The sequence below is a fragment of the Micromys minutus genome (genome assembly GCF_963924665.1).
Source record: "Micromys minutus genome assembly, chromosome: 14".
Taxonomy (NCBI): domain Eukaryota; kingdom Metazoa; phylum Chordata; class Mammalia; order Rodentia; family Muridae; genus Micromys; species Micromys minutus.
This window is the reverse complement of record NC_137983.1, coordinates 41,530,510-41,554,426: the sequence shown is the minus strand read 5'-3', so window position 1 is coordinate 41,554,426 and position 23,917 is coordinate 41,530,510.

Genomic DNA, 23,917 nt, shown 5'->3' with positions numbered 1-23,917 from the left:
GGTCACTGTTACATGATATTATTGAGTATCTAATAAGAAATGAGAAACTGAAATTTAACAAGTTGAGCAACTTTAAATTTTAGCAACATGCTAAACTGATTGTGTCACTAAAAGATCCGAATTATTAGTTACTACAAGGCATTGTAATAACCTAGGAGTTCTGGTATTAAGGAAAGAGGTAGAAGGAGACAGAAATAGAAGGGGTAATTCTGACTGTCAGGATCTGCATGGCTCCAGAAATTTACATTTGTAATTCTTAGATATTTTTGGTAAATGGAGAGAAAGTGGTTCTAATAATCTGTAAGATAGTACAAAACCAAAAGACTCAAATCTACAGATCTATGCATTATTTAAAAAAAATCAATTGTCTAGTTAGAGAAGAAAAGAGAGATCCGAATGAAGGGTGTGCTTTAGGGAGACTTTAGATTATCTACCTCACTCTACTGCACAGTGAACGTTGAAGACAAAGGCACCATCTTCCTTTTGTTGTCTTTTTGTGGGTCGGTGGAGGTGATAGGAGGTAATAGAATCAGAGCAGATGTCATCCAATTGCTTCTTACAACTTTTCAGCTTCAAAGGAACAGGTTGAATTGATCTTAAGTAGACAAGCAAAATTAATTTGAGCACAGTATAAGAAACAACATTCTGTGTCATATGGCTGTTTCATGGAAGTCTGTTGAGCACTAATGTGATGTGCCAAAATAATAAACCTTTGGAGAACTGACTCCGGAGAGTTCATTCTTTTACAAACTTTAACAGATAGTACATTGGCCTCACATGTAATAGGCCTCTAATCTGTTATATTTACCCTAAAATTGAGTTTATATTTTCTTTGGATAATCACAGTTCATTCTTGAAGTCTTGCACACTCTGCTCTACATGCAATTCATATAGCTTCTTAAATTACTGAATCAAGGAGCATTAGATACCTGAACTACATGTAAAAATACAGCCATGGTAGTCAACAAGATGAGTGTAAGAAAGAGAGGATGCTGCAGATTTTATTTGTTAAAAGCACATTAAAGATTATTAGTTCAGAGAACACTGTTTGAGGAGTTACTACTGGCGTGTCCTTCCTAGTTTATGTCACCAATTGAGGAAGGCGACAGAGCTCATCCTTCTACGCAGAGTTTGCTGACAGTGTTTAATGAGATATGCAGTGTCTCACTCTGCCAACATCTTTGACAGTTAAGTGTTCTCAGAGTCATGATTTACTTCTCAGTGAGGAGCCATTGTTGTCTTCATCAACCAGCATGCTTGACACATTGGCACATGTGTCTCTTCTGCGTCTGGTACAGCCACTGGTTTCACAGTCATCTTTGAAAGTATATGTTGAAAGCTATCTTATTTTAATTTATGATACTTCTTCAACATCTCTTTCCTAATCAGAAAACAAAACTAAAAGTTGCCCAATCCACTAAACATTTCTAAAGGAAAATGTGAGGACTCACTTTGGTGACAACTCTGTGTGACAATATGGATGACTTCCAGATGCTTATGACTGACTGATGTCCATTTGGCATTTTAGAGTCTGACGAGGAATATACTCAATTGATGGTAATCACTATTGTCCTTTCTCCTGGATGAGGAACATCACCACTGGGTGAAGTATGCAATATTTATTAAGTGTCCTGTTTTAAAACCCATCCAGACTCCCATTGAAATGAAAGACCCTGTTTACAAAGAACCACAGACAACAAAGAGTGCACCCACCTTCAAATCAGGTAAAGTATGGAGTCACCCTACTGCTCTTCTCATCCTTACTTAAAAAGTACAGATAACCTTAACCATTGAATTGAACTAAATATTTCCAAAGTCATTTATTCATATAGAGAAATAAAAATAAAGGCATTTTCAGGGCTAGATATTATAAATGTACACTTTAAATCAGGTGTTTTTTTTTCTTGTGTCATCCCATAAGATTTGCCTGCTTGAAACCTATAATTATTAGGGACTTATAGAAACTAACTGGGAAGGTCTAAAGTTTTTCTCAAAGTCTAAAATAGTAGTTGGATAGCTGAGTGTATTGCTATAATGCCTGTTGATTCACTTAGCCAGATGAAAAACCTCCCTCTAATCCACAATTTCATGGATCTTGTTAGCAATGCAGTCATGATTGCCATTCATAAATAATGTTCACTTTTATTATAGTTTTAGAAGTCCTGTTGGTTATGTGTATCTGGATGTGTTTTAAATCTCACATTTTTTATTCCCATGCAATTAATCTATTATAGCAGTTGGGTCTGTTGCAATGTGATATGACATCACTCATGCCTTTCCTCCTAAACTTAAGACTCTGCTTCACACCCCAGAGACACTCCAATATACAACAAAGATACATGCACCACAATGTTCATAGCAGCTCTATTTATAATAGCCAGAAGCTGGAAAGAACCCAGATGTCCTTCAGTAGATGAATGGATACAAAAATTGTGCTACATTTACACAATGAAGTAGTACTCAGCCATCAGAAACAATGACTTAACCAAATTCTTAATGGTTGCATCTAGAGAATATCATCCTGAGTGAGATAACCCAGTCACAAAAGAACAGACATAATATGCAGTCACTGATAGTGGGATGCTAATGCCAGAGGCTCGGACTGCCCCAGAAACAACTCACAGACTGTGTGAAGTTCAAGAAAAAAAGAAAACAAAACAAAACAACAACAACAACAAAAAAACGTCATGCTCAATCCTTACACACCAAGAACACGTTGACTAATTCTGGGTTACATCCTGTTTTACATGTACTTTTTGCTCATTGTAACTAGTAAGACCTTAATTCAGAGTATCAAACCTTAAAAAAAAAAAAGCAAAAAAAAGCCAAGCACTTACACAATTGTATTTGTATACATTTATGCAAAAATGTTTAAAATTTTTTTCTTTTATCTTTGTTTTTTAAAATAAAGTTTAAAAAAAATAAAAAATAAATTAAAAAAAGACTCTGCTTCACAGATTTTAGTTGCTCTGTAGTGACACCACAAGCTCTCTGCGCAACATCACATACCCATACAATTGCTTCACAGATGCTAGTCACTTAATTTACCCAGGAGCTGATACCCAACTATGATGTCATTGCTTGATGAGTTTAGTAGATTAAAAAAAAAATCAGATCATTTGAAACAAGACACCAATCTTGTTCCCTCAACCTAGAAAGTTGTGCACCAGGAAAATGAAATGGGCAATAGTTTTCCCTAGTGATAAGAGTCTATTTCTTCAAGGATACAGACTTTTACATTTATTCATTTAATAAAATATGGTCTGATCCAGACACTCATAAATTAGTAACATAAATATTTCTATAACCATTTCCCCCTAGTTATGGCCTGGGTGGTATTTATCATGCCCCAGTAGCTTCTTATAAAACATCTTTCTCCATTTATATACACACTGTGCACATTCACCCACCAACTAGCTCCATGAATTGTCCACATTGCAAGTGTTAGCATGCTAACATTCTGAAATGAAAATGTTCAACCCTCTTAAAACTGTAGAGGCTTTCGTGACTTGTGCCTAATCCTTAGTGTGCCTTCAGTCTCCCCTTTCCTGTGAATCACTAGCCCACTGGTGGTATTTTTTCTAACAATTTGCTTTTAGGCAGATCCCTATCACACATAATACTTGTCTTCTGTTACTTCCTTTCATGGACTTGCACTTTCATGACTGATGTCTGACTAAGCTATCGAGCAGTTATTATATTTATGATAAAAGCCATCCATATACCCACCATTTCAATTATTTCATATACAGTACCAGTAACTAATAGGAGCAAGTATTGAACAAATTAAAACGAATACTGCTCACACCAGAATGACATACAAAAAGGAATAAACATGAAATAATAAATGGTAAACAATAAATAAATAATTTGCAGGCCTAGAGGTAAAAGTAAAGTTTAAAAAAATCAGTAAAACACCTAGAGAGATCCAAGAAAAGAATGATCCGTTTATTTAAGAAGAGAATCAGAGCTCAAAATTTGACACTGTAAACTAAGTTTCAAAAGATGTCAGAATAGTGGACAGAAAGATTAGACGAGGAACGTAAGAAACGGGGGGGGCGAGGACAAGGGTATGGAGAATGATGGCAGTTTTGTTTAGAACACAGTGGATTATCTAAAAGTTAATAGTATGTGATAAAGGAGAGTGTACCTCATGACTTTATTCATTTCTGTGATTTTTGAAATTTCATGTCTGAGGGCCTGGTCATTTACGTTGAGAAGCTGAATGTGAGGATGAATCTCAAAAATGCTTTTTACTAGGATCGGTCAAAATCTAGAGTTGACCTAAATCCTGATGGTGACTGGTAGCAACTCTTTAAGAACCAAATACTTAGCTACTTGTTAAGCAGGATACAAGTTAAATGGGGAACCCCCCAAATGCTGTTCTCATGAATACAAAGTTTAAGATTCCCCCATCTACTGATGTAAAGACTACCGTTTTATGTACAATGTTTCAAGAGTTTGCTTAACTAAATATTTTTTTTAGTAGTGCCAGACTTAGAAGTGACATTAAAAGAAGATCACAATAAACTTGAGGACAAGAGAAGGATCCTGTCATTGGTATGTAAATATAAGTTGCAATTTCTGGTATAAAAATCTTTCTCACTCAAAAGTGCTGCATGGAACAAAGGGGAACACAGTTCAGAAAGCCAAGAATTGATGGCTCATAATTTAATAGTTAGTCTTAAAGGGATTTTAAAGATTTTTTTTTATTATTTTATGAAATGTATGGCTAAAAATTATTTTAAACATTATTTCCTCTGTGTTTATTACCCTTAGGATAAAGATATTATAACAGGTACTGTCTATATATCTTTTTATCCGAGGAAAACAATGACCATTTTTGTCTTGAATTTGAACAGGTTTAAGTATTGACAAGGTGGTAGCGATGAACCCAGCATGAAGTCAAATCAGTAAAAATATTAGAAGTGCAGTCTGTTCTTTCTAGTGGACTTTAGACCACATTAGAACAACTTGGTGCTGAGAGTTTATATAGCTAAGATCATGTTAAATAAATTTTCAACTTTTGGAAGAACCTGCAACAGAAATGTTGTGACTAGAGCCTGAGGTACTACTGGAAACACTTTAAGTGTTGAGACCTGTTCTGGATAGTTTTATGTCTACTTGACACAAGCTAGAATTATCTGAAAGGCAGAACCACAATTGAGAAGATGCTTCCTTATGATTAAGCTGTAAGGCTTTGTCTTAATTAGTGATTGATGCAGGATGGCTTGCCCGTTGTGAGTGGTACCACTGCTGGGCTGGTGGTCCTGTATTCTATAAGAAAGCAGGTTGAGCAAGCCATGAACAGAGCCATAAGCAGCACTCCTCTATGGCTCTGTATCAGCTTCTACCTCCCCATTTCTGCCTTGTCTTGAGTTCCCATCCCAGCTTCCTTCAGTGATGAACAGAGATATGGAAGTGTAAGCCAAATAAAATCTCTCCCTTCCAAGTTGCTTTGGTCATAGTGTTTTTATCATGGCACTGGTCACTCTAAGGCAATACCAAATAATTTTTGTTATTGTGAGTCAGTTATATACTAGCTAGATATTTAAACACTGAATAATTCAAATGTCTCATTTTTTTTCTAGTGAGAATTTCCAAACAATATTCAGCAAGAGCTTTTAAATGTGAATCATTTAAGGAAAATAACATTAATCCACACAGCATTGAAGGAGTATGTAGTTAAGATGGGACTGTGGGTGGCGGGGCAGTTATAAATTTAGGGAAGACTTTCCTGAGTGAGAAGTAACTAATGAAAAGACGGAGACATACCAACCAAGTGAAATCTGATCAAGGTGACTGATCTAGGAAGAAGAGTGTAGCTCATCTTTTCTTTAATTGGCTCTTACCTGGGAAAACCAGGAAGACTGAGTGGGATAAGCCCCATAATAACCATTTCATTGTAATATGCACATAGGAGACATGTATCTGAGGGCGTTGTGCAGTTGACACTTAGAAACTCAGGTCTCATTGTGCTGGAAGAACTCCTTCACTGATAATGGTTGTATACTGATACATAGAATTCACGCAACGTTATTCAGCCATACCGTAGAGATTTCATTTTGAAAATTTGTTGTTTAAAGATTTTGACTTAGTATACAAAGTAAGTGGTTTTGTTGAGGTGTTTTCACATACAGTTTAGGTTGATCTTCCTTCTCTCAACTACTCTCTCTCTGGGTCATAACCTTCCATCCTCTATAGTCCCCCTTCTGTCTTAGATTTCTTATATATTCTGTTACCTTTCCCGCTCTCCTTCCTTAAAGCCTTTCCCCCTAGTCTATGGTCCTCTTTCTAGTTTCATAAACACTGTCGACATTCCCACTGGATAGTCAGGTATAAAAATTAGAGGCTAGGATCTGCTTATGAATACATATTTGGTGTTTGCCATTTTTTCCCAAAGATGTAATATATTTCAGTTACTTCATTAATGCTGTGTTTACAGCAGCTCTTGATATACAAAGTGAATTAAATGGAGAGGATGAGTTCACAGAAACTCAATCTTCACATGATCAGTTTGAAACATTTAATATATATATATATATATATAATTCAGTACAAAAAGTGACTTAACATCCTCAGACTTGGAGGAGAGGAGGAATTAGAATGTAAATTAATTAATGAAAAATATAGTCATAGACTGTGTGTAGGGTTGAGTGAACAGATGTATAAAAACAGTGTTAGTTCCTATTATGTTAAAGAGAAGAATAAAAAATTTAGAGTATGTAATCATCTTAGTATGGTTTGTAAGTGGTTGTGTATGTGTATTTGTGTGTGTAGATGTATGTATGTGTGTATCTGTGTATGTATATCTGTATGTGTTTGTGTGTTGTGTGTGGGGGGATATATATCTCTTTGTGTGGTGTATGTGTGCGTACATGTGTGTGTGGTATGTATCTGTGTGTGTGTATCTCTATATGTGGTACATGTGTATGTTTATATACATGTGTATGTGGTATATATGTGTATGTGTGTGTATTTGTGTATGTGTGTTAGTCAAGAGACATCAGTGAAGGTGCTAACAGTGGGGTATGTTACAGAACATTATGAAGAGGTCCCCTCAGAGAGGTAGTAAACTTCCCCCTTTTCACAGTTTTTCAGAGGCTCATCCTATCACTATTTAGACACTGTCACTGTCAATGAGCCGGCAGGGAAAACCCATGTCAACACTCTTTGTCTCCTCAAGGTTCACCAATGTTTTCCTTCATCAGTGAGCGCTGAGTCCCTGAGCTCTGCATTCTGTCCGAGAATTCCATCCATTTGACATAGCCTTTTAAGGCAGGCATTAGAGATATCAAGGTTCCAACATCTGTTTTGTGTTTGTGAAAGAACTCTAGTGACTGAATAACATTTTTTGAAACAGTGACTGAAGTGAAGAGGTTGTACTCTGAGGATGTGGCCTTTGTCTTTCTGAGTATGGGCCACTTCAGTTAGGTAATGATCTCCAGATAGACTTCGTTTTTTGCAAACTCCAAGACTTCTTTATGGCTGAATTAAATTCCATCTTGTATATCCACTATATGTTCTCCTCTGTGAGAGCTGAATTCACACCTTTAGTTTAGGTTTCTAGTGATGTGAACTGTCTCATTGCCTGGCTTTTGTGGTGACCAGAGTGGTTGCATGTACCTGCCTCAGCACAAACATGTGGGTATAGTCTCCTTGCATTTGGGATACTTTGTAGAGAAAGTCTTTGATATATTTCTACTCTTTCTATTTTCTGTACCTTGTTAATTTCTTTCCTAGTAGCTATTTTATTGTTTTCTCCCCTTCTGTCTCATACTTGTGGCTTCTAATGTACCATCTTGCCTCTGCTCTCCAATTTCTCATTTTAAGGCACTTTTTTTCTCCAGTCAGTAAGCACATTAACAAAACTTACAGACCTTTATCCTTTATTTCATTAAAGAACCTTCAAATTATGTCCAGTCCTGATTGTGCCAACAGTAGTTTATAACATGTATTATTGAACGTAGAACATCTAATTCTAATATGCTTGCTATCATCCTAAGTACCTTGGATGTTCAGTGCTATATTATATTAACTATATTTATGAGTACTTGATGCAATACAACACAAGTCGTTTAAGTATATATGCAGTTTGAAAAAAAGAAACCCATCTCTTATTTTTACTAGGGATGCAATTTTGGTATGCAGAAAAAAATTCCTGCCTAAAATATATGAATAATCTGTTATCACCTATTTGTATGTTCTTTGGCCTGTCATGGTGCTGACATAGTCAATGGACATGTGCAGATGTAAGTTAGAAAGGATTTGAAGAACATATCTGAGGTTCTATTTCCAAATATTTTAGACTTCAATAGCGCTTCTTTTATATACATCTCTGTGATTTTTAAAATATGAAATTTGGTCCCTTGATAAAATTGATTGGGAGGACTTTGTACAATCCTGAGCACTACTTATTGTAACAGAAAATTCGTGAGGATCCTCCAAGTACACCTGGCAACATATCTGTGGCAGTAGATCCAAGAAGAAAAAGGACAAAAAGACAAGCAGCAGGTAGGAAGTGCATCTTAGGAAAAAGTTGTTTGGTGTGATGCTTGTATATGAAAGGAGGCTGATGTATTATCAAGGTTCAGTGGCAAATTGGGAGTGTCACTAAGGAAGTTGAACTGTGAGTTGCATTTCTGACAATCCTAATACTGAAGACATGCTAATCAGCTATAAAGAGATGAGAAAGATGAAGGATAAAGGATGGGAACAATGAGGGATGTAGCGTGAGAAAGGTGGTGATGAGAAGGAGTAGGCAAAGCATGTAAGGCATATAAAGTAAAGCATTAGTGCTCTTCTGTGCTAGAGTATTCTCAACAAAGCAGAAGGAGGAAGGGTTTACACTGACTCAAATCTCCAGATCTATTGTATGGAGACAATTCAGCAATTTAGTTTCCTCTTCCCAGGTGACTCTAGTTTGTATTGTTGACAAAAAATAAAACAAAATAAACAAAAGATGAACCGGCATGTCTTATACTGTTCCATTCTACAGTAGATATGAGCTCAGGGTCATGACATACTTCCCTTATTAGGGATTGCTTTTCTCTTCATTTATTAGCATATTCATGTTGTTAACAGTATTTTATGTATTTCTGCTACATTCATTGCATGATGATCTCATTTTGAAAAGATGGAACTAAATTTTAATTTTTTCTTCAGTTTATTTATTTATTTGTGTTATGATTACAACTAGACACAAAAGCAAACTAAGCCAACCTAAATCCTGAAAAAACCACACATATATAATTTATACAGGTAGCCAGGGGGACTGAGTTCCACAGTAACTATGCATAAATGTGAGGTTGATCAATTTAGTTACATGTCACTGATGATCTCTTTGGCTTTTTAGAATCTGCAAAAGAATATCTACCCTTGATGGTAATTACCTTTATGTTTTTGCTTTGAATATTTTGCATCACATTAAATGAAATATACAATTATTGTTCATTTGTTCCTCCAAACCTCTTACAGTTTACCAGTGAAATGAAGGATTTTGTTTCGGATAAAGTGGTAGCCATGAAAGAAGCAGGGATAGCACAATTTAGTAGGTTTTGCCCTACTTGTTTTTCTGGAAAGAAATACTCTAAATGTATGGAATACCCACAGACTTATATCTCACTCCTATTTTTTTTTCTCCAAGGTTAGATGTCGGGATTTGTTCTAAGTAACCCAAATGTTATTGTTGACATAGATTTTATAAAAGACAATTACAAGTCGGAGGCACTGGTTTGAAGAAGCAACTCAAATTAGTTGTTTCAACTTTCATATTTGAACACACTCAAGAGTTCCTTCAGTATCATCTGTGTTAGAAAGAGTACAGTGCTAGCAAAACCATTCTACACAGAGGAGGTGGCTTATTTTCCATCTTACTCCACACCCTTTGCTAAGTATGAGGAACAATTCTAATTCTCCAGAGAACAATGCTCACAAGTTTACTCACTGGGTAAAATTTATTCTTTACTGGTCAGTGATTATAAGTCAAAAATTTCTGGAAGCTTTGTGGTTGTTTCAATTTGAATATGCACCATTGCTCTCTACGAAGTCATTTCCATCCACTTACTCAAGGATCTCTCACACTGGAATCTCTGCCACATACAGAGGACCTCATGTACACATCAAATGACAATGTAGGCTAATTAAAAGTATCAGTGTTCAAGCCTCTTAGAATTATATACATTTTCATAATATAACTTCCATTCAAATCTACTTTGAGCCATGTTTTTGGTGTTTGTATAGTGATGATGGTGTTGTTCTGTCACATTCTTCCTCCCTCACACGCTATTTGGTACTTCTCTTCCTCTGTTGTTTCTGTACACTGTGTTCTTGTTATGTATTATTCCAGTACCTTCATGAATCACTCCTTAACTGTGAGATAAGGTGTTATATATAAAACATTCACCTGGCTTTGAAAATTTATACTCTTTGAAGTTGAACTCCAGGATCATGACCAGTAATTGATCAGTATGGTAATAATCACTGTTCATGCAGAGACAATGTATGAGATCACCAATGTAGTCCAGGGACAAAATGAATAGAGACATGGATAATTTACAATGGAAATGATAAAGATACGGAGGAAAAATGAAATGAACAAAGACAAGGGGAGAGCTGTGGAAAGCAAGAATAATCCTTTAGGTAAAGAGACCATACTGAAGAAGGACTTAGCCTATGACACTGAGCCTTCAGAGTAAACTCAGCATGTTGGAATAGGAATCATAAACATGGCTTTTCAGCTGTAGGTTACATTCACTGCATCTTAAGAGTCACTCAAAAGTTGAGATTGTCAGCTGGGCATGGTGGTACATGCCTTTAATCCCAGCACTCAGGAGGATAAGGCAGATCTATGAGTTTGAGGTAATCCTAGTCTACGATGTGAGTCCAGGGCAGCCAGACCTATTACACAGAGAAGCCCTGTCTCCAAAACCAAAACCAAACTAAACCAACCCACGCCCCAAAAGAACCCCCAACAAACAAACACCCCCAAGAAGATTGTTGATAACCAGTCAGTTTTATCAATGTAAATTTTATGTTCTGTAGTCAAACAGAGTGGATAGTCAGAGGAACATGCATAATCAACTATGACTTATGGCTCTATGGGGAAAAGTGTAGAGGGTGACTGTAAATGCTTCCTTTTCTTTCTAGTTTGGTTTCAAAAGTATGTTCAATGGTGTTTAATGGATTGATTGTTACAGACTCTTTGAGATGTGCGTATGTGTGTACATGGCATACTTGACTGCTAACTATTCTGTGCAAGCTTTTGATAGTTAAGTAAGTCAGTAATTCTGTTGAAGAGTAAACCTATTTGAACATTCTAATTGGAAAATTAAAAGTCCAATTAATGTTACTTTTAATGCTTATCTTTCTATATATGAATATGATTATATTACTTAAATGGTTTTGTTTACTTTAAGGTTCAGCTGTAAAATTGACATCAAAGGAAGAACCAAATACTCAAGATGGTTTGGAAAGGAATCCACCATCGGTATTTAAATGTTTAATTTTGAATCACAAACTTGATGTTTCTCATTGTATAATAATATAAAATAGATAGTTCAGGGAAAGATACTTTTAAAACTGCCCTTGGAATCAATAAATTGTGATTTAGCATTTAATTTTTAACACCATTTACTTAGATATAGATTACGGAACGTTTTTAGAATCTGAAAAAAATTACCTGATCCTTGGTTCTATCTCAAAAAATTAATTTTATTGTTATTTTCCATTCTTATAACATACTTACCTATTTAGAGAACAGATCAAATTTGAGACTTAAAACTAGGCACTTGAAAGTTTGAATGACTTTACAATTTGATGTATTAGAAAAGCCTATTATTTGTTATTTACTGAATACTAGACTGTATCAGGACTGAACTTAGATGTTTATGAGTTTCATGCCAGAGTCTAGATTTCTAGTTTGGAGAAAATGATAGAAAAGCGTATACTGTTTGAGTGTACTGGTACATTCAATACAACACACAACATGGCCTCATAACAGCAATTTTAATTGTATGACATTGAATAATTCTAGTTATTGAGTATCAGCAAGGAGCTAGGCAATTAGGCACCCAACATACAGACTCATGGCAAAGCAAGAATAGAATCAGCAAACACTAACTTCTTCACATAATAAACACATATGGTATCTAGACAGAGTGAATTGATGTAGTCATATGTGGTGACACACTTTCATAAGATACCTTGAAGAGTCAGAGGTGGGAAAAGGTTGTTTCGGTTTATTTAAATGATGATCGGAATGATAGTATGAACAGAAATAAGAACCTTCAGAGAAGGTATTTCTGAATATAGAAGGATATGGGGAAAAGGAGACTAGGAATTGGCAGTAGTCAATACTTGCCTCCCTCTGCCTTTCTCTCTCTAATCTCCCCCACGACATGTATGTACATATATATATATATATATAAGCTCATAAAATAAGAAGTTGACCTGTGGCTTTTTCAAACATCCTTAGTATTGTTTATCCCATCATCTCTTTCTCCTTGTAATATTCTTCTTTCTCCATCCCAAGTTAAATCTCTACCTTCCATTTTTCCCATCCCAGATCTTTAGATCATATCATAAATTTTAAAAGCCAGGTGAGATTATTTAATATATAACACCCCATCTCATAGTTAAAAAACAATTTATGCAGGTATTGGAACAAAACATAGGAAGAACACACAGAGGAGGAGAAGAAGTACTAAATGGGGTGTGAAGGAGCAAGAATGTGACAGAATGACATCATCATCACTATACAAACACCAAAAACATGGCTCAAATTAGAGATGTGGATGGAAGTTATATTATAAAAATAATGTTCCTTTTTCTGCACTCAGGTCAAGTTGACAAAAACACAAAACCAAAACCAAAACAAAGAAACAAATGCACCAAAACTAAAAAAACAAAACAAAACAAAACAAAACAAACAAAAAAAAAAAAACCCAACCCCAGTACCACCAAATCAAAGCAAAGCAAAACAAAACCTACTCAACTTCTAGTATCATCTTCAGTGTCTTAAAATTTTCATTGTACATTTCTACACTTCATCAATTAGACTAATTCCAGGATGTCTTAAAATATTGTTGTGAATGGAACTATTTGTCTGATGTCTTTCTTGGTATATTTTCCACTGGAAGGCCATTGATTTTTGCATGTTAACTTTGTATCCTACTATTTTTATAAATGTGTTTATTAGCATTAGAAGATTCAATTGATGACTATATAAAGTGTTTGGAAATTCATTTTTATTGGAAATAAGATGACAGCACTTTCCATCTTCCCTTTTCTCCCTGAACTTTCCTCAGCTACCTTCCTTCTAACCCTTCTATGACTCTCCACCCAAATTGTTAGCCTCTTTTTTTATGTACACATACACGTATATCATGTTGAGTTATTTTTGTTGTTTGTAATACATTTTCAATTTATTTTAAATTTTCTTAAAATTTTAATTTAAAATTTAAAATTTGTATACCCATACACTGCATTTGCATTTGATCCGCACCTTGTTTTCTTCCTTCCAATTTTTCCTCCTCTTCCTGCCCCTTTAAATTAATTCAATTAGTTTAAAAATAGATAACTGAGTTTTTTTGTTAGAAAATATTAGAAAATGTTTTGTAACTAATTATTGATGCTTATTTCCACAGAATACTTTAAAGCAAACCCCAACACAGGATGTCGGCTATTTATCAATAGCTAAATATCAAAGAGGAGAAAAAATGGTGGCGTCTCAGGCAAAAGGTGAGGAGTCTTGCAATAAAAAGTCCTTTGACAAAATATTTGTTTGAAACACAAGAAGTTACATATATTCCAAGCCAGACAACTTACCTCTTAAATATTCGCTAGATAGCAGGATATATTAATGTGCAGTTATTTGTATGCCAAAGACAAGTCTTGAGACAGGCTAAATGAAGGGGACAAGAGGGGTAGGGCAGATGTGAGTTACCTATCAGGTCGTTTTGCCCCTAGGGAAGGTTAGGAGGTATGCTGGAGTGGTGAAAAATGAGGATTGATTAGGAAAGGTAGGAAGGATAGAGAGAAAATGAAGGGTATGAAGAAAGGTATCATGTAGGGGAGGGCCCGAAATTCATATTAAAGTCATGGGTAGGGGACTGTGCATTGAAAACAGAACTGTGTGTGAGAGAATGAATGGTGTTTCACAGTCTTCTTTTCACACAAGGTATAAAGATCTGAGGTCTTAGCTCCTTCTTCAATGCTACATCTTGTGTATAATCAATATCTATACTCAGTGGTAAAATACATTGAAACAAAATTAAATAGCCATTACCAATGCTACCCATGGTGGTTATCTTTCACATGAACTCTTTATAAATATATACAGCCATATTTGTGTTTAGTTGATTATGTGTCTCCCTGACATTTCAGAGTTCAGAGTTTTCTTTCTTCTTTTTTTAATTTTTTTTTTATTTCAGAGTTTTCTAAGGAATGCCCTCAATCAAAGGTAGTTACTTTTAATTTACTGTGGATCATTAATTTAATATTTTATAACCTGTACAAAAGACATTAAATGTTTTTTCCCTAAATTAATACAGCCCACCACTGTAAAGGACAAGTCTGTGTCGAAGGAGACGTGGGATATGATCCCTGTGAAATCTTTAGAAGGTGAATTTTGTAATATCACTTTCCCTGGTGAAACACCTCAAAATATTTGAAATGGTTGCAATCCTCTCATTACTTTCCCATCTTTCCTAAATTTCATCAAAGAATTTGAGGTAAATAATGCAGTTCCTATTGTTAATCTGAACGTTTCAAGAAAGTTACTTGCCACTTCAAGGTAATTTGCTTAAAGTTGGTGACTTTAACTCACATATGTGTTCTCTTATGTGTAGGTACTGTGGTGATAGACTTTTCTGAAAATATCTCAAGCCTTCAAAGGAACAGAATCCTTGCCAGACTCTGCAGCCATGTTAACAATATGCTCTGAGATAATTTCTGACTATATTTTGGTCTGCCATCCTACTGATTACTCTGCCAGTTTAATGTGCCAAGAAATGTTGGAAACAATGTGGATATGAGTGAATATTTGTGTATGGTTTGAGTGTTATTCTGGGTCAGCTGAAGTCAGCAAAATAACTTCTCTTATAAAGTTCTGTTAAAGATTTCTGTAAAAAAATAAAAACGTATTCCTCATTTTTTTCAAAACTATGTATTCTATGCTGTTTAAAAGTACAGAGCAAAGCCCTTTGTTAGATACAAGTGTAACAAATAGGCAACAGGAATAAACCAATTGGACAGAACAACAGTCAGACACGTCAGGCAGGTAACAGGGACACAGTTACGCACCACAGACAGACTACAGATAGGCCAGTGACCAGAAGGGAAGGCAGGGAGAGAAGCAGAGAATTCAAATTTGGCTTCACTCTTGGCAAAATTACTCCAAATTGAAACTTTTGTTTTCACGACTTAAAGTGACACCTTTTAAGCCCCACCCCCTCTGAGGTTCCCCTAATCCAAAATCAGTGCAATTGAGCCAATGTTTTTATTATAAGGCGTTCTTAAATCCCAGGAAAACACCTGGTGAACCTAAAAGGGAGCATCACTGAGAACAAAGGTCTGGTGTTGAGTTGTAAGTGGTCAAGAATGAAACCAAATTGTCAACAACCTTTGAATTGCCATGGTTTTCTATTCAGCTTCAAATTTCAACACTGGAAGAAAAACATACTAAATATATTCTAAACTTAATCTAAGTTAGAGTAAATAATTTCAAAGGAGACTATTGAACATTCTAGTTCTCTCTAATTTTAAAGTGACAAGTAAATTTATTTTTAATCTTGATATTCTATTTTATACTGCTTTAAATTAGCTCTTTGTATACTTAGATAATGCGTATTGAATACATCTCTTAATCCCATACCCTAGATTTTCTTGTATTTTAGACTTACACATTCTCAGAAATGTTTAGGAAAAAGTTTAAGAAGTGTCTAGTATAAGAGAACTTTATGAAGTCTCACTAATGGCCAGAATGTGAGTGTGTATAGGAATATCTTTATATAATATCATTCTACGTATGCATTTCTAATCCCATCTTGTCATACAAAGCTCCTTGTAGCATGACTGTACTTCAGCGGATGGCTGTACATTCTGAAGGATATAGACAGCACAAATTAGAGTCAATGTACTGTGAGTTCTGTGAGGAATTTAGGGGAGGAGCTGGAGTGAGTATAATCAAGATAGAATAATGAAGTTTTCAAAGAATTAGTAAAATATTAAACAAACAAAACACAAAACAACACAGATGTGTGCTACTCAAGCATCAGCTTCCACAGTTTAAATGTCATCTCTAGAACTAAGATGACCAGGCCATATACTCCCTCCACCTCAGTCAGGGGCCTTGACATGTAGCTCCTGAAATGGCTTCTCCTGGATAGTTCTTCCCCACGAACTAAGTCTACTTGTGTCACCTCCACATATCCAGGTCCAGATCTAAGCACACAGCTCTAGTATCAGCTTCCCATAAGTCTGTGCACTTTCTCTCCAACTCTGAGAGGTAGGTCTTGTCATAAACACTGTACTTTCTTTCACAGGTGAGTCCCCCTAGAATAGCAGTTTTCAACCTTCCTCATGCTCTGATGCTTTAATACAGTTCCTCATGTTGTGCTGACCCCCAACCATAACATTATTTTATTGCTACATAACTGTAATTTTCTACTGTTATGAATTGTAATGTGGATATCTGACATGTTGGGATTATGCAACTCCTGGGAAAAGGTTGTTCAACCCTCCAAGGGGTTGGGACCCACGGGTTGAGAACCACTGCCATAGAATCCAACCTGTTCAACCCCTAGCTCTGGACATTCAATTCTGGCTTTGTTTGTTGAATTCTCAGAACAGTGTCCACCAGGACCACACCTCTAAGGCCTAACTCCAGTTGTATAGCTCCTACACCAGCCCAGCAGGAGGCAGTCTAGAATCTCACATCAGACACACAAGCAACAAAGGAAGTTGACATGCCAAGATCACAATGAAAATGAGAAGCAATATGAATGATCTTTCCATCTCCTCTTTGGAGATGTTTCCTTTACGTGAGGGAGATTTTTTCATAGATGTGTCTTTTCAGATTGAAATAAACAACTTTGTATTTTGATTGGTTATGGTTTTCTGTAATGGTTTCCATCTGTTGTGAAATGCATTTTCCTTGATGAAGGGCGAAGATTTCACTTATTCTTCGTGACTGATTGTCAATTGGAGGTAACTTCCTTGGAACCATGCTCAAGAAAGTGACCACCACTTGGCCACATTTTCAGCTATTAACAGTAATCCTGCCATTACATTCAAGAATGATCTAAGTTACAGCAATTAGTAGGAAGGGTTTTTAAAAATATGAATGTGCAAGAATCCTGAAGTTTTGCATAAATCTTTGAGAACCTCTTCCCCAGCCCTTCCGTTTTAACTCCCTTGATGCGACAGAACAGCTTGGCATATCCAGTCCATCTCCTTCCCATTTTAACACAGGTACAGTTGTCATTCACCAGTGTCTTTTACTACTGATTTTCAAAGACTTACTCTTTCCTGTCCTCATTCTTCCCAAGCTTACTTTTAAAGGGTCAAACCAGGCTTGAGTTTTCTCAAACCCATCCATTAAACTTTTGCTCATGACTTTTAAATTTTAGGGCCAGCTCTTACAAAGAATGACATAAACAATTGTTGAATAAACAAATAAAAGTCTGGCTATACAAAGATGAAATTAAAACTTCTCTCTAGTCCAGGAGAAAAAAGTGATATATAAAGAAAAATACCACCAGCATACTGCAGAAAGTAAATTATATTTTACTACAAAAACACAACAATAGAAGTATTTTAAAATATTATGCTGAGTCTTAAGTGAAAAAAGCTTCTATAAGCATCAAATAAAAGAAAAATTTAGATTTAAGGAGCAGGATGTTCACAGAATGAGGCTTGGAAGGGATAGTAATAGTTAAAACAGCAAATTAACCCCTTAAACTATACTTACAAAGCAGAGAATGTATTTTAACATGGTTCTGTTTGATTCCACATGCTTTTTAGTTTTGTTTCTGTAAGTATGTTTGCTGCATGTTTGGTAGAATAATTGGAAATGGGCTTCTTTAGTACGTATGCATGGCTTTTTTGTTTGTTTGTTTGTTTGTAGCATGACCCCAGCCAGTTCTGAGGCTGAGGCGGGTTTATTTTTTTCTAGTCTGCTTTTATTCCATTTTAATTACATGCAAGTAATAAGGTAAGTTTTAGGTTAAGGAACAAGCAAGAAAATAAGCACAAATACTCAAGGAACAACCAAGGCAATAAAGACCACTGATCACTTTTTCTAAGGGCTTATCAGAATAATCAAGATACCTGAGGCTAATTCCCTGCCCTAGCCCAAAGTCATATTAGGCTTACCTCTTTCTTCTAGCCTAAAATCAGATTCCTGCCTTCATTTACTTCCTTGAATTAAAGTAAAGTACTTGTTCAATTTAAAATTACTGCTAAGCATCCCCCAAAGCTCTCCATATCTCCCCCCTTTTCATTTCATAAACAAGACTACATCTGTCTTAGGTTGTTCTGAAAAGAAAACCTGCCTTAATTACCTGTCATGGAAAATGCATTATCAAAAGCAATGCACTGTCTTAGGTTGGTAAGGCTCTGTGCAGAATTTACCAGTCTCTAACTTCCAGCCTGTTAAATTAGTACCTCTGTCTTGGGAAGGGGGTTCTGTTTTGAGTTTCAAACCATGTATTTTGGCTGCCAACATGTTGGTGTAATTAAAGGCAATGGGCAGGAATAAAAATATTCTCAGGACAAAAAGGGCTAGCATGACCAATCTATATATACTGTTCTTGAATCTTGACCAAGACAAAAATACTGATCTCAGGCCATGAATAATTTTATCAACAACATATGCAGCATCAAAGCTCAGTGGAGCAGTATTCTTTAAATTCATAATCTCTGTATGCAAAGTTAAAACATCCATCTGATTATGTGTATGTGATATGCTGAAGCTATAATTATATGGATTTCCTATATCAGTAAATATCCAAATAACTTTAATCTTAATTGAAGTTCTAAACTAAGAAATTAAAAATTTTAGTTTGTATTACCTTAGATATAGTCATATTGACTATTATTCAAAAAGTCTTCTGAGTGTTTTAATAAACTTTATGGATTTTTCAGCAGAATCATCTGTAAAGATGGTATCAGAGGAAGACCAAAAGTGTCCCAATGATCGTGAAAAGAATCAGAGAGTGGTACATAAATATTTACATTTAAATTTCTACTTAAGATAAATTATTTATGTTAAAGGAGATATACTATACTATACTATAGTACATGTCAAGTTCCTTCAGGCTGCTCTTGAGAATCAATAGATCACAATTTAAAAATTGATTTTAAAGCTTTTATTATGATTTAATACTTTATTTTTCTACCAGAGTTTTTGCAGCTGATAATACCTTATAAGTTACACAGTTGAAGTAACACCTTATATTTGGGTTCAATTCCACATTTCTAGATAATTTTTTGCATTCCAATCCTAGAAGCTCCTCACATGTTAAACAGATGTATCAGTTGTGATACTTTCGAGTAAACAGGCAAAATTAGGAATGATGTCTCTGTGCTTGCTCCTGAATTTATTTCATGTTTATGTATTATCATCCCCAGTTACTCAAACATTGCCTTTAGTTCACATTTGAAATGCCTGTGTATTTCAAAGCTTTACGTTTCAAGTCTTTCCTTGGTCTCTGTCTTCAGTATCTATTCAGTATCTAGAGAAAGGGTGAGCATCACCAGAGCATGTTAAGAATCATACCTTCTGGAATGGAGCCTGTGCTGTTTCTATAAAGTATGAAACATAGTACCCACTGTATGTGCTGGCATTAAACTATACTGGGAATCAGCCTAGTACACAGAGCATATATGTGTGATACCATATGGCTTTTATAACTTACACAAAATGATTGAAAACCTCAAGTTGCTATGATATATCAGTTGGTGTCTGTGCCTCTTTGAATACATTTCAATTATTTGGACTTAATATGAATTGAAATTATTCAGCATTAAGTCAGTGCCAGGCTATTAGATAAGGGTAGAGAGTAGGGGGCAGAAGTATGGTAGAAGACCGTAGTCTTAAGAGCAAAACAACAAATAAGAGGAAAGTGGTATAGATATTTTATGTGAAGAGACTGTGTAAAGCTAAGTTGATAGGGTTTGCAATTTAGGTTGGGTGTGGTAGTGGCAGGGAAACATTTATTCCAACATAATCCTTGTGATGTAACTGTGAGGTTGCCAACAGAAGGACAAAGAAAGGGTCATGGGGTATGACATCAGAGAATATGAGAAAGAAAGTCAACAGTGGGTCAAACCTGTAATCCAACTGTAGATTCTGGACTGGCCAGGAAGCATGAAGAAATAGTACCATCGTCATGGTCACCTTGTAGCTTATAATATATCAATAGTAAAATGTGTAAATAAGAAACTGGCATGCTTCATGCACTTAGAAGAAATTATTTTATTCCTCTACTTTTAATTAATGCTTGTTATATTTTTTGTATTTTTTTTAGCGTGAAAGGCATGTGTGTACTTCCTTGAGTAGCATTTATATGCTACTCAAATATATCTTATTTTTTTACATTTCACAATTTTATATAACTGATTTTTTCATAGAAAATTTATTATAAAATATTTATGTCTTTAATTCCAAATGGTGGTACAAGCCTGTAATCCCAGAACCTCTGTGACATTTTGCTTATATTTAATATCATCATGTGCTGTGAAACCTCCTAGATTTGATTATAGACACTTATGCCATTGGAAATTTTTTAAACATTTAGCACAGTGCTATTGCAAATTTCCCTAATAGATAAAAAATGATTGTTGTATAGGTCCTCAGAGTTCCCTGAGGAGTAAACAATATTTAGATATTCAGAAACTGTTCATTCACATATGCACCTTGGCTATCCTTCTGTTCCTGACTGTTCTTCTTTGGACTTCTGTGGCTTGTTTACACAATCATATATTTGAGAAAATAAAACATAGTCTGTCTTTGGAAGACATATGTAAGGGATTTATTCCTCTTTTAAATTTTCACTACTTGCCAGTTATATCATAAGTAACGTCTTTGAAACAGTAAAGGACAGGAAATAAAAATATCTCTAGGTAACTCATTACTGATGCTAATTTTAGCAGGCTGTGTTCAGACGACCTCAACCAAAGGACACTGAATATTTATCTATGGATAATGATGAAAGTAAAGAAAATTCTGCAGAAGGCCAAGAGGAAGGTAATCACTCCATTTTATACAAGATTTTATTTGAATTTGACATGGCGGTACAGGCCTGTAATCCCAGAATTTAAGAGGCATAGGTGGAGGGTCACCATAAATTTGAGATTAGCCTGGTTTCATATAAGGCTTCTTTTGAAGGACTCTAAAAATTATAACCCATCTCCTTCTCTGTCTCTCCCCCCTCTCTCCTCTTTCCTCTCTCCTCTTTCCTCTCTCCTCTCTTCTCTTTTTTCTCTCCCTCCCTCTCTTTCTCCTTCCCTCCATCCCTCCCTTACTTCCTTTTTTCTTCACTCACTGGGCTACAGCCATAGAGCTTCTCTGTGCTCTTTTTCTTTCCAAAACAAATATGTTTGAAAGTTTGTTGTGTGTCAAGTATTGCCATCTTTCATTAGAGACATGTATAGGCGTAGCAACCATGCCAAAATCTCAATGTTGTACCGTCTTGAAGTTTCCTCTGCCAAAGAAATTAGTCCATTACTTTTTAGCTTAGCCTCCTAGAAAAATTTTAGGATACTTGTAGAATGAAGATAAACTCTTTGCTTAGGTATGACAGAAATGGCCTTTATCCCAACTTCTGACAGAGCCCCTTTCACTTCAAAAAACCCCATGAGCCATGTCTACTGCCTAAGTTTTTCTCAGCATTACTGTCTTCTGAGGTTTTACTTGAATAGCATATTAGGTTCTGTTCACAATATTCAGTGACTTTTTTTTGCTTAAGTTAAACATTCATCTACATTTTCCCCACAAAAGCTAAGTTCCACCCCCCGCAGTCACATAGGTTTACCACAGCAGTGAGCTCACACTTAGTACCAATTTCTGTATTAGTTTCTTTTCTGTTATTGTGATGAAGTGTCCCATCGAAAACAACTTAAGGGAGAAAGAGTTTGTTCTGGCTTAAAATCCCACGTGGACAGAGTAAATCACAGTGAGGAGGGCATGGAAACAGGCAAAGGAGACACCAAGGCAAGAGCAGGAACCTGGATGGTCCTGCTGGGAGGAGAGAGAGAATGACAAGTGACACCTGGCTATAAAACCGAGCTAAATGGACAATAATGTTCCAAAGAACAGTCTCTTAAGTGTTGAATATTACTGACTAGCTGGAAATGTCTCCTCACTCTCTGTACATTATAGTATGAAACATCTGTCACTAACTTTCTTGCTAAACATCTTATGCACCCATGTTTTTCCGTCCTATGCAAGCTTCCTTTGTGTACTTAAGCCACTCTGTAGGATTCCAATCAGCCATTATCTCTGAAAGCCTTTCTCTGAAACATTTGCTTGATCATTATCAATCACCAGGGTAGGCATTCAATAAAAAAATTACTGAATAAAATGATGTCAAGATAGAGTTGACAAAATTTAAGTAAAATTTTTCATCAAGTTCAGGAGCAAAAGGGTCTGATATGTGAAGTCACATTGTAAGAAAATGTAGGTAATGAAGTCTAAGGTAGCTCTAAGGAAAACAACACATTTTCATCTAGAAAAAGAGAACCATATCAAGGAAGGCTTTATATATTTTGCACTGCATTTTAGAAGAAGAAACCTGTTTAAACTCTGGAATAGTGCTTTTGGATGTGAGTGATAAAGTAAGATCTCCGTAGAACGTGATATTGAAAGGCAAGTGTAACAACTGAAGGCAATGCCTAGCTGGGCTTACAGTGCTGCTCTGCAGGGCAGAGAACAGCTTACAAAAGTGTGCTCTTCCACAGCCAGTGAAACGTGTGCACAGCTCCATGAGACTCGTGTACAACTTGAACCCGACATCTTCTACCCTCTGTCTATACTATGTGTCGAGGCTTCTGGTGTTTGCATGTATATTCTTCATTTGTAAATATAGATTTGAATTTTAAGTTTTATTTTACTTTTGAAATTATAATATAATTACAATATTTCTCCTTTTGCTTCCTCCAAAAGCTCTTGTGTACCTGACTCTGTTCTCCTCCAATTTTATAGTCCCGTTTCTCACTAATTGGTATTGCATACATATATGAATATGTTCAGTCTTGATAATGATGACAAGACACAATCTCATAGTAAAGTCCCTGGTCCTCCGGCTCTTACCATTTTCCCACAACCTCCTGCAATGTTCCCTGAGTCTTAGGAGTGGGACTCTTTCATAGGTATAACCACTGGGATGGGTTATAAAACCATCAATTTTATAAGATTTTAAAATAGCCTTTAAACTAATTATATTACAGCAGAACCAACTACAATTGTATCAGAAAAAGAACAAGAAGGGCGTGGTAGCAGAAATACACAAAGACAGGTACATGCATATTTGAATTAAAAACTTTAAAGAACATTTTCTTTGGTAAACAATGTACCAGGAACCATATGAAAGTACCATTCTCCTTGTCCTGGGAAACCAATGGATTGTTATTTGAGTTTTAATACTCTTCTAAGTACTTAAGGACACTGGTATAATTTAGGTTAAAGCATATTTGTAGATTATTAAAATATTCTTCATTATTCTTGATATTTAAAAATTTACACCATATTTGAGACTTATGATTTAGTAGTAGAAATTATGAACAGTGTCAGAGTCATAACCTCAGAATTTGATTTATCCTAAAGAGCTGACCTTTCTAGTGATTCACAGTCTGATGTTTCTATTACCAATCAGGACTGCCAAGGAAAATGCTTCGGTTACGTATTTTAGTCACA